Source organism: Pipra filicauda, unplaced genomic scaffold (assembly GCF_003945595.2).
Source record: "Pipra filicauda isolate LSUMZ 115617 unplaced genomic scaffold, ASM394559v2 scaffold66_size7647185_pilon, whole genome shotgun sequence".
Classification (NCBI taxonomy): Eukaryota; Metazoa; Chordata; class Aves; order Passeriformes; family Pipridae; genus Pipra; species Pipra filicauda.
In genome coordinates, this window is record NW_024104831.1 from 1,955,630 (window position 1) to 1,968,396 (window position 12,767).

Sequence of the window (12,767 nt, forward strand, 5' to 3'; positions counted from 1 at the left end):
TGGTTTGAAATCCATCAGTAGTCAAACATAACTTCTAAAATGGAATTCAAAGATCTAGATTGATCTGGTTGCCCTTTTGTAGTTTGATTATTTAACACTTGCTCACAATAAATTCTAAACTGCCTTTTTGAGGTCCAACATCAGCTACAGAAAAAATTCATCTTTCTTCTAAGAATTTCATGCAGTAAAGAAATATATTTTGATCCATTATGCTCACTGAAAAAGCCCCCAACCTATCAAGCATCAGTTTCCTGTTATCTGTGTAATATGAATATATATTCACTTGCTTCTTAAAAATCTTAGTTGAATAAATGTTTATATTCATTTATTTTGTATTTGTAGATGTTTTTCTAGCTAACTTTTAACTCTTCTTAGTAGAACAAACTCCTGAAATCTCTCACTGAAAACAAGCTAGATTACATAAAGAGGTGTGATCATCAGTAGGAGTTTCTAACCAGTGGTTTGACTGACCATTCATTTTCTGTTTTGCTGGACGTTCTTATTGTTCTTTTCCTAAAATACTTCTTGAATGAGGTTTTCATACAGATAAAATCCATACCTTTTTTGTCAAGTTTATGAAACCACTTCTTAAGGAAGACATGGAAATCAACCAAATAACTCACCAAAGAAAAACAAAGATTTAATCTCAAATGCTCCAACATACGCATATGTGTAAGGAAACCTCTGTTCATGACTGGAACTGAGAATGGTTCCTTTTGGTTCTTATGATAGTTTAAAACCGTTAATATTTCTTTCAAGCTTCAAAAAATGATATCTTTCCCCAAGTGTGTCACGAATGGTCTTTTCTATAGCCCTGTATTTGGCCACACCAGATTCGTGGTAGCTCCTGTTTGACAGTGTCAGTCAAGCTGTAACAACGTAATGAGAATATGCTGTCGCATGGTGACACTCACTGGGGGACGACCAGCCCGCTGTCACAGATAGCTCAGGTGACGATCATGGCTGTGGAGTAGGATGCAGGCGAGTAGAGCATCTGACTCACTGTCTCTGAGATGGAAATTTAACTTCCTTCAGCACCACTCCTGTGTGAGATGTTAAAGATGCCCTGATTATTAGAGCTGTTTGAAAATTTTCCAGTGGAATACTTCTCTGTTGGAAAATGCTGATTTTACAGAATTGAAACATTTCACAGGAACATGTTGATTCCATTGAAAGTTTCAATGGAAAGCAGGCAGGCAGGCTGTCCAGGAAGCCTGTGCTCCTGGTCCTGTGCCAGCCTGGGCTCCCCTGGCTCCCCGCTCCCCAGACAGCTGCTCCTCCAGCTTCCTGACACCCTGACCAGGCCTCTACCTTGGGAGTGGGGTGGTTCAGGGGGGAGGGAAACATGAAGTGTGGGGGGCAGGCTCCCTTGCCATAGCACACCTTTGAAAGTTTTCTTTCCTTTGCTAAAGAACGACTTCTTCAGGAAAATTCACAATCAATTCTTTCCACAGAAGAGAAAATCTGTTTTCTAGGCTGATCTACCAGCAGGGTGATACTGACAGCATTTGCTTTCTCTTTGCTTGCACTTCACATATTTATAAATATATAATCCTAGGTGGAAAGTATTCATTATATTCACACTGAAATAATGATGGAATTGTCAGTGCCTGAAGCATTTATTCCCTATGATAAGCACCAATAAAAAAAGGACATGTTCACTGTGCAGACTGTCATCATGATGAAATCAATTCATGTTTTTTAATCTGGAATATATATTCAAGGTTGTCCAGAAGAAATATACCAAACAAAAGGGATATCTATCTGTCCGTCTGTCTGTCTGTCTCTCTCTCCCCACTTCATTTATTTATTTATTTATTTATTTATTATCTATTTATTTTCAAATTTGCTCGGGTGAGGATAACTAACCTCATTTTTTTTCATCCAGTCTAGGAAAAAATATTTAGGGAAAAAGAAAAAAAAAAAGTTAATTATAAATGTCTCTTAAACATTTTAATATACACCATAGGGATTTCTAAGCCCAGCTGAAAAAACTATTTATATGTTTTCATTAATATGTTTGTTGACTTGAGCTTAGTAATTATAGTCATAACTTGAGCTTAGAATTCTGTTTTGGGGCATGTATGATATGACAGACACCCCTAGAAATCAATTGTCTCATCACTGTTCATAGATATCTTAGACTGTGTCTTCATGTGGGTTCTACTGGCATGTGTAAGCTAATTGCCTCATTATACAGTCAGTAAAATTAATAACATGTAACTAAGAATTTCTAAAGTATTTTGGGTGATTTGACTTAAACAAACGAAAATGTCCCAATGTTTGTTCTGCATTTTACCACCTGTGGAGGAATATACAAGCTATGAGCGTTTATGTGTGCATGCTTACAAGTTTTGACTTGCACTGAGGTGTGACACTGCTGATCATTTCTGTGCTATTTCCTCAAATTTGGTAGGTGGCACACTTACAGTACATCCAATCAGTGAATCAATAAATAGTGAAGCCTGCATATTAAAAGAAGTTTACAAATAAGTGCTCATAATGAAAGTCAGTGTTGTAGGCTTTTTCTCCTTGGTTTCACTGGCAGTCGTGCTTTTGATCTGGGAACTGTTAGGAGCCATTGCACCACAGATGAAAGGAGTTAGAAAATTCCATATCATAATGCAGTTAGATCAGTAATTCATGGAGCAGGTAATTCACAATGACTTGCCAGTCCTTTGATTGCACACGGTTTATGACTATTAGCAGTTTCCCCTTTCAAATTTGTATGCTTCCATACTTCCTTTCTGACCTCTTTTTCATCATTTATAGTCCAATTTGGTAGTGAAAAAACATAACTGGTGCTCAAGTGCATGGCTGTCATTCAAACCTCAATGCGTTAGTGAGCAGTTTGACATTTGTGACTATGAAAAAAAAAACATTAAGCAGGTGTACAGAACACTAACCAGGTCCCTCAAACAATGCTTTATGGGATTCACAACTTGCCTCTAGGCTATAAACCTGATTCAGCCTGTGTTTTCAAGGTAGATTTAATCTTGATATTTACACTCCAAATTTATCTTGCATTAGAACATAATTGCAGTATAAATGGACACAAACACATTTCAAATGGAAGATCATGGGAAGAGAAGTTTTACTGTAGGAGCTTTGGAATGATATGTCTTCTTTGAGGTTTAACAATTATCTGTCCTCAGTTTGTAAAATCAAGTGCTGCATCCTCAGCTTCAGAAAACTGGTTTACTCAGAGGGGTCCTGGCTTCAGCAATTTCTTGCTACTCTTCTAAGGGAGTAAGGTCCAAATTAAAAGAAACACAAAAAATGCTGTTTAATCACTTTTAACATAGTCATCTGCTGTACAGGTGTGCACATATCACATTTTATTTCAGTTATACTTCCCAGGTTTCTGGGAACTGATGTTGCGGCTTTACAAAGGTAGAGAGATTTCTACAAGTTGGATGAATAACATCAGGTAAATGTGTTAAATAAGTTACTGTTTTGTTTCTAAAGGACTAATATAATGTTGAAGTTGCTGAAAAAGGCCCCTAAAAAGAACATTGCAAACATTTGAGTGGTCAAGTAGGAATAAGAACTGTGAATATGAGAACTAAACAGTTCTGTGAGGTGCTCAATTAAAATAGTATTTATATATATATAAGCAAAAAAACTGTGCACAAAGTCCTCCCATGATATCCCTCCCAGCTTCCAGTAGGTAGTGGGTTAGGGACTTCCTTTTCACCAGAGGGCATCCGGATCACTGTGCTTAATAGCCATTGATAGACATATCCTTCGTGAATTAGTCTAATCTCCTTTTGAACCCTGGTATACTTTTGGCTTCTGCAGCATCCTGTGGTAATGAGTTCCATGATTTAATTGTACATTGTAATGAAAAGTGCTTCCTTTTGTTTGCCTGAAAATTGCTGCTCAAAATTGTTAGCGGGGGCACTTGCCTACTCCATCTGCTCGATTTTGTTTAGAAGACAGAGTTGGTTAGTCTGTTCATAGTCTTACCCAGGATTTTGTTTCTTATGATGGCAAAATCCATAGCCAGTAAGAGGTAGAGAATGATGTTTTGAGATTGCTTCAGTACCGATGGATTTAGTGTATGAATAGCAGAATATACGGGTAATTCAATTGTAAATACTTAATTTTGATATTATGCCTGGGGTTGGTATGACATTTGTGAATAAGAAAACAGGAGTAACATAGGAAGGCTATGATAAATGTTTTCAACACATGTGCAAACGTGTACGTATATTATCAAAGTCCTTCTAAAGTGGTGTGTGCTCATGCCCTTTGTGCAGCATTTTTTGTGGAGACGGAGAGAGATTTTGTGGGCAAAATGTGGCAAGTACATGGAAAGTGTGGAAAAGACCACACAGAGAAAATTGTCTGGAAAGTGAGCACTGGCATCAGCTTGTGAGCAATAACAGCAAGAAGAAAGTGGACTTTTACCTCCTTCCCACCTTCTCTTTGCTTTGGGCAGGGTTACTAGGTGGTGTCCATGCCCTTCATGAAATGGCTGACACAAGGAAAATCCCACATAAGTAACTGAAAATGTGAGATAACTTACATATTTTGCTGCTTCTGTGATGATATGAATTTAGTTTTGCCCTTTTTATTTCTTGGAAAAGATGAGAAAAGTTTTGTTCAAATTTTTTTGGGAAAAAAGGTGTGTTGTTTTAGGACCACAGCATATCTTTTAGGTTCAGGTGAAGACTTCCTTGGGTTTACAGTTTTCTTCCTCTATTAATACAAAAAATTTAGCAGGAAGGAAAAAAATATACAATCAAATATATTGAATTCGAAATTCAAAGAAATTGAATCCATAAAATATTTATATATTTTTCTAGAATAAGTTTAAAAAGAAGCATGAGACCTTTCTTAAACAGGGCAATTAGACAGCTATTTTGATAAATTATACACAGAGTAATTTTTTCCCTAATATACCTTTTTTTGAAATGTAAATGATTTAATCAGAATTATTTATCCTAAAGAATTTTCTCCTTCCCCATTCAGCTATTCCCCCTCCCCCCCGTTGTTATACTCCTTTCTGCATTTTGTTCTCTCCTTTTTCTCTAAGTACCACTCATTTTTGCTCACAGGCCTACAGAAAATTCAACCTTGACTCTTGGTCCGCCCATGTCAAAGCCTTGTTGAACAAGCTGGATGTAGCTCACTAGGTATGGAACAAAACAAGCCCCAGATTTTTTCTAACTTAAGAGGAAAATAAACCTCACACTTGTTTTATTCTTTTTTTTTAATCTTCTTACCTGATTTCCTGTTTAAGAGGCATAACCACAGTGACTGTTATTGCTAGAAGCAAACAACATTTGTTTTGTTAATATTTATACATTTCCTAGCATAGCAAGGCCCTAGTCCTTATTAATGTTTGAGGCAATTCTGCAGAAGAGTCAGAGGATGAATAATTTTAGGGACACCTTGGTGCTTTAGGCCTCACTCTACATTAAACCAGTTTTGGGGGGTTGAGGGTGGTGGGTCAGAACTGGAACACCTGACTAACGAGCTGCACAGAGAGCTCATTAGCCCTCTACTTTGGGCTGCTTTTCTGTCCAAATTAACTTTTAGGCAGCGAAATATCTGATAAATTCCAGCTATCTAAAGGGCCACAGCATAGTTAAAATTTGTCTCTGGGTAAGAAAGAGATCATCTTCAGGACATAAACGAGCGACATTCTATTTAATCTACTTACTATTTATATTATTCTCTTGGATATTTTCTGGATTGTCTTCTTACAGAAAGGAAAGATAGGGTTTTCAATGAATTATACTAAATTAAAATCAAATTTTTATAGCCTCACTGACAGGAAAAGAAACAAATAAGAAAACAAGAACTTTTATATTCTTCTTCCTTCTAGCTGATTCTCCAGCTTTGAATGGTCTTGCAGATTTGATGACAAACATACTGACAAAAGTCTTTGAATCTGAATCTACAATTTTAGATGTGAGACAGAGCAGACTTTTCTCAAAATGAAATAAAATTTCAGAGCTGATGCTATTAGGAATTTAACTTATAAAGCTGTTGCTTTTAAGACTTCAACTTAAAAAACCCACAATGTTTCAGCAAAACAGTTGATTTGAGCTCTTAGTATGAAGACTAGCAAGACTGACTGTTGTAAAATGAGAACTGAAACAAAAGGTAAGCAGTGTCTTTTTTTCTAGGTACAGGAAACTTTTACTTTTACAAAGCAACTATATACTCTTGAAAAAAAATGCCTTGTAGCTTAGGAAGTTTAAAGAACAACATTTCATAAACCTACATTTATTTAATTTTTTTTGTTTGTTTTTGTTTTTGTTTTGGATTTCCTTGTTTTGGGATTTTTTTTTCCTGTGTTGTGGTTTTGGTTTGCTTGTTTTTTTTTTTTCGGTTGTTTGGGTTTTTTTTGGTTTGGTTTGGTTTGGTTTTTTTTTTGGTCTTTTTAGACTGTGTGTCTCTTCAGAAAACATTTAAGTGTGTCTTGGCCAGTTACCTTAGCTGTTTACCCAAGTAGCTACAGGACATGTGTTTCAAGATTGGTTACAGGCACATCACATTTCACCTTCCTGAAGGGGAAAAGGACAGGAAACTTAATTTTGAAGTTCAGCATTGCCAAAGCTTTCTGATTTCCATAAAGATGCCAGACAGTGACATCATATCTACCTCGTGTTTGTTTTATGGCTGGATCTTCATTGCATGGTGCAAAAGTTGCAGAACAATTGATCTTGACTTTCACCAGACCTGTACTAAGCAAAAGTAACAAATGGTGTCATTGCTGAAGCCTGTGAAACAATATTTGTAGTCATGGTTGTATCTGGAGCCAAAGACAGAGGCACTGAACCAGAACCTACGTAGAATCCAAATTTTGCCAAGGTCACATGTTATTTTATTTATTTGTTTTAACTTGACTAAGTAGGTTTTTGATCATTTAACCATGGCCCCTGTTCATAACAGTCCCGTGGGTTTGCATGAAAACAACTCTTCAGTGTTTTTAAATACGATTTCAATTAAATATTATTATTCAGAACAAATGTTTTCACCTACCACATCATGTAACTGCAATCTGTGCTTTTGCTTTCAAGTCTGTTACAGTGAACACAGGTTAAATGACCACATAAAATAATTTACAGTGGCCTTGTGTAAAAGCAAATACATTCGGAATTAAGACTGAAAAAACCTAATCTCTAGTGTACTTAACCAAAACAGCATTCTGTTGGCCAAATCCTAAAAGACTGGCTTTCTTAGAATTGGATGCGGACCACTTGCTGCAGGGATGCCTTCTCAACTGAATGGTGCATGTTGGAAGTGATTATTAGTGGTTTTAATTATATCATGGCAAGTAGATACATTTTTCTTTTTCAGTTCCACTTCTCAGCCACTCAGTCTGCATAAAGATATGGTTGTGTTCTGCTCAACACCTGACACATGCTTCTCAGAAATGGCTCCATTTCAAATGTAAGTGAAGTGATCCTTGCACAGAGGGCCTAATGTACGAAATTACTGAACACTCATGTTTTTGACAGAATTCAAGGTGAGTTGTTGCTTAAAAACCCTTTCTGGACATTTCTGTCTTATAGTGGCAGTTTTTTAGGGCAAAAAAGGGCTACATGGTACATATATGTTATCACATTTTTATTCTTAATGTTAAATCACAATGAAACTCCTAATGAAAAAAATAACTTGTAAAATAAAGCTTTTGCTAAGCACTGTAAGTTTTCCCAGCTTTATAAGAAAAGCTGCCTTGAAACATCTTTTTAATAACTTTAGGAAATATTATGTTACAAATGTTACAAACATATTAAAAGGCACACTAAATGTTATGTCAAAGTTAAGGGTCTGACTTTTTTATCCTTAAAAGTACAGACGTTTTAACCAACCTGCATTCATAAAAGAAACATCGATAAACCCTCAACTCTTGTGAATCCAGTGATTAATGGCATAAAGAAAGAACACATTCTGAAATACATTACAATAAAGCTACATACGACATAGTTTATAGATTTATAAGTTTTAGATTAAGTCATGATAGTTTTCTGTGTTTATCAACAGCATTAAAAAAAAACAAACAACAAACCAGTAAGCAAACCTGGAATACCACAAACCAATCAATAAAGTTTAAAAGCTCCAGTGAATCTAACCTATAACAGGTCCTTGTTTGGAGAACATGCCCAAGAAACACATGTGCCTTTAAGAGGTCTTGAAAGAATTTACACCCATGGACCATTACCATTTCCAAACACCCTGCAGCTTTACCAGCCCAACATGTGCTGACTGTATATCACCATGACCCTTTCACTAAAGCTCTTTTGACTGGAGTGCTTTTAATACCCACTTTCTCAGCTGAGCTCAGGAGTGATTTGTTTTACATGCCACATTAATCCTTTCCACATTTTCTGGATGAGGCAACCACAATTCCACTTGTGAGGTGTTTCTAAAACATAGTTATAGGAATAAAGCAGCAGGGTCCCAGATTTGACAACTTCCCTTCGGGCAGCTGACAAAGTGGGCTATCGTGGCTGGTGTTGGAGCTTGCAGTTGTGCCCGGCAGCGAGGGTGGCCTGCTCTCCGTGGTTAGTCAGAGGCCCAATTATTGTTGGCAATTCAGCCACAATTAAAACCCTGTAGGGATCTTCGTAGATTTAATGTCCAATGAATGCTGATGCAGATTAATAAAATCCAGCTCGTCTTTTATAAGCTTAAGATGAAATGCAACAGAGAGAAACAGAACTGAAAGTATAAATCGCAGCTCCGTAAAACCCAAGAAGTTTATGCCTCACACCTACACGATTGGAGGAAAAGAGCTTTTTATAAATGGGCAATTAGTGTTCAGTGTACTGGGTTTTATTACGTGGTAATTTTACAGTTTTCACTTTAAAGACACCCAAAAAGAGAAAAATCAAAGGCCAAATGAATTTCTGTTGTATGCATTTATGAGCTTTCTGCATTTATAATGTTAGTTCAATGTTCCTAATGTAGGGTTTTGAAAATTTAGTGTTGTCAACAAGGCTAACAGAGTGGACCAACCAATTACAAAACTGTTTTTACATGTCAGCGCTGTGCACATTTTATTAACAAGTTAGTATTATACTCCATTTTTTATGTGTTAAATCAAAATGTACATGCAACTGGACGACAAAAATTATGTTTCTATGCAATTTAATTTATTGCTCTTCCCCCATAAATTTTACTTGCAAGTTCAATGGTCTGAGCTGAACTATAAATTAGAGTGAGGTGAGTCTTATATATAACTTGATTTACTCTGGTAATTTCTGAATGAAGTATCTGAATCCACATGCCTGTCTACAATTGTCTTTACAGCAAGCTATAGCAACAGAATAAAAAAAGCAGCAGCCAATCTAGAGTTTTCTGTTAAAGGCTTTTATGCTTATACACCAGGCTGTTTCACAAAGCTTCAGACAACAGAAGTAGCTTCACGAGCCATTCATGCCATGTGGTAGGTGTCACCAGATGGTGCCATTTCAATCTTCCAGACTGTGCTTTCCATTTTTCTTTTATTTAAGCATGCAAATAGATATTCATTCCCAGGATAATATACTAATTTTTTTAATTTGTGTGTCTGTATATACAGTTGTGTGTGAAGGGAGCTGCGTTATCAGAAGGTGAGATTGCTATTTGCTTTGATCTTGAATTAAAATCTGTTCTTCAGGTGGAATTGTTGCTTGTAATCCCAATTCTAGTGATGAGCTGAGACTCTTGAAAAGGGGAATTACCTGCATACTGTTTGATTTTCTCTGTTCCAGTACTTATTTATATGTGTAAGTAAACCAAGTTATACTTAGAATATAACCAGAGGCCATATATCTGATTTCCCTCATCTGCCAAGACACCTGCAACTGCTCTGCAGGGGGACAACAAAGATGTGTGCACAAATTCTCCTTCTTTAATTTGCAATGAGACATTTATTGATCTGACTTTTAAGATATGCTAATTACCTGCAGCTGGGAGCTGGGGACACCCAGCATTTTTATGTGTCTCAGGTTTTTGGCATGACTGCTCTCCTGGGCATCAAGTAGAATCTCTCTGCCAGCTTCACCAGCTGTACATTAAGACCTCGTTGACTACTTTTTCAGTGGTTTTTTCTTTTCTGACTGTATTAAGGTGGAGAGCTCAGGAGCACAGAAACATCAGCCCATCTTCTTCACATTTTCTTCTTGAGACTGTGTTACAGGTATAGAAGCTCTGACCCGAACTTACTCTTCCCACTTTGTCTGACTGGCTATCTCAAAAACTTCCTGAAGCGCATGTGCAAGGAGAGGTACAGCTAAACAACTGTTTGTTGCCAGTAGGACACAGAGAGCAATGTGAAGTATCCAAGAAATAAATTTTGCTGTCATTGAAGAGGTATTACATCTAGCAAAGAAGAGAGAATACACCATTTATGACAGTACCCACCACCATTTCCCAAGTACATGGACGATGCTGCAGTATCACATGTGACCCAAGTGTGGACATTCACTTCACCATGGCAAAACTGTCATGTTGTATCAAAAGCCCATGAGCACTCTGAGTCATTCTACCTTGTGTCTGAAGCGCCTCCTAATGCTCTGCATTTGAAGGAGACTGCATGGGTAGCAGCACTCTGCACACCAAAAGGAAAAATGCCACCTTTTGCGAAATAACCAACCAGCTGGATATTGTCAGCCATGCAGCATCCCCATTTCATAGAATCATAGAATGGTACAAAAATAGAATCATGGAATTATAACATGGTTTGAGTTGGAAGGGGACTTAAAATATCATCTAGTTCCAAGCCACCTGCTGTTGGCAGGGACATATTCCATTAGACCAGGTTGCTCAGAGCCCAGTCCAACCTGGCCTTGAACATTTCAGGGATGGGGCACCTACAGGTTCTCTGGGAAACCTGTTACGGTGTCTCACCACTCTCACAGGAAAGAATTTTTTTCTAATATCTAATCTAACCCTACTCTCTTTCAGTTTGAAGCCATTCCCACTTGTGCTGCTGTCACTACACGCTCTTGCAAATAGTCTCTCTTCATCTTTCTTGTAGGCTCCCTTTAGTTACTAGAAGGCCGCAACTAGGCTGCCCCGAAGCCTTTTCTTTTCCAGGCTGAACAACTCCAGATCTCTCAGTCTTTCTTCACAGGAGAGGAGCTCCATCCCTCTAATCGTCTTGGTGGCCCTAAATTTCCTGAAGGGTAACCTCTATGGGACTCTCTAAAAACTCCACTCTTCTCAAATAGAAAACCAGAGAAATTCTGTGGGAACAGAATAGACTGCATGGCCCTTGGATCACCATGATCCTTATGGCTGTACATGTGTTGCATTTGACTTCCTCAGGCAGGCTCCAGGCGGACCGGCCCCACTCTACAGGACATGGACACTGTGCACAGGTAGTCATGCTCCTGGTCATAGGGCATTATGTGCACACTACTCAGCCTTGTTCACTTAGCTCACACAGAGCATTGCACTGATCAGCAACAGTCTGCTTTTGGAACTGGTTAGTTCAACATGAGCTTGGCTCTTTCTGTCAGAGTACAGGCATTGTCCTCAGCCCTACCTGTTCCCATATCTGTACCCTTGGTTCTTGATGAATAATTTAATTCCCTGAATTTTCACTGACTTTTCTTTATTTTTATTAAAGAGTCTCACTTGCATAAAAAAGAGATTTCATATATATAGAGGGGAATACCCACCCAGACCTCTGATAAGTCCAACCTGTTAAAATTATTTGTAGCCACCTATACATGGTAACGTTACTTACTGTATGTCACAGAAATTAGTCACAGAAAATGGGCTGTAAATGTTATCCAGACAAAAAACTTTTCAAGATGATAGTCTAGATTGTACAAAAGAAAATTGTGATTCCTTTAGCAAGACAACTTCCTGAAGATTTGAGTGGATGTGTAGTTTTTTTAATATATACCCAATAATAATATCTACTAAATAAAAATATCTACATTTTAGCAAACAACTTATATTACTTATGGGTTTGGATTGCTATTCTTTTTATTGTTTTCAGTAGCCATTTAACGAGAGCTTTCTAATTGCTTGTACCTCAGGATACAGATTTTGATTGTAAAGAAGACAACATGAAAATAACAATCATTGAGCTTTTTAAAAACCTTAAAAAGCTTTTGATCACTATCAAGACCACATACTTGCAAAATCCTTTTATATGTCAGTTCAAAAATCAACTCAGCTGTATTTTGTGTGGGGACATAATCTGAGCCACAAAAATTGCCTACTTCTCTTTTGCCTTCGGGCAATTTTTCAATCTTAGCTAAACCAAGTCCATAACGTACGCCTGCTGGCCAACATTCCAGGTAAATGAATAGCTTTTAAGGAAAAATTATGCTGTTTTTCAAAAGCTTGACATTTTTAAAATACAAGTCCAGAACTGAAACCTTCGATAATTTTTCCATGCCTATATGTTGCAAGCAGAAAAATGTTACACAAATGAATACATCTGGGATTATTTTTAAGCTGTTATTTCCCACTAGGGAAAATATTTAGAAATAAGGCTCAATTTTTTTTTTCTGTGCTGAAACTACAAAGAGGCCAGCCATCTTGATGTTTTTCCAGATTTTTTTAATGGTTTTACTGATATTGTATAGTGACTTTACTGCCCTGTTTTGTATGCCCTTATATTCACCAACAGTAAGCATTTATGTTGGGTTTATTCCAGTTTTTAAATCTGTTTTGTGGCATTTATGACCTAAAGCTAATAAGGACATTCAGTATTTTCTTGTAAAATATTGAAAATACCTTTTACCATGAAAATAAAGGGGAAATGTTTTTAAAATTAAAAAAAAAAAAAAAAAAAGTAGCCT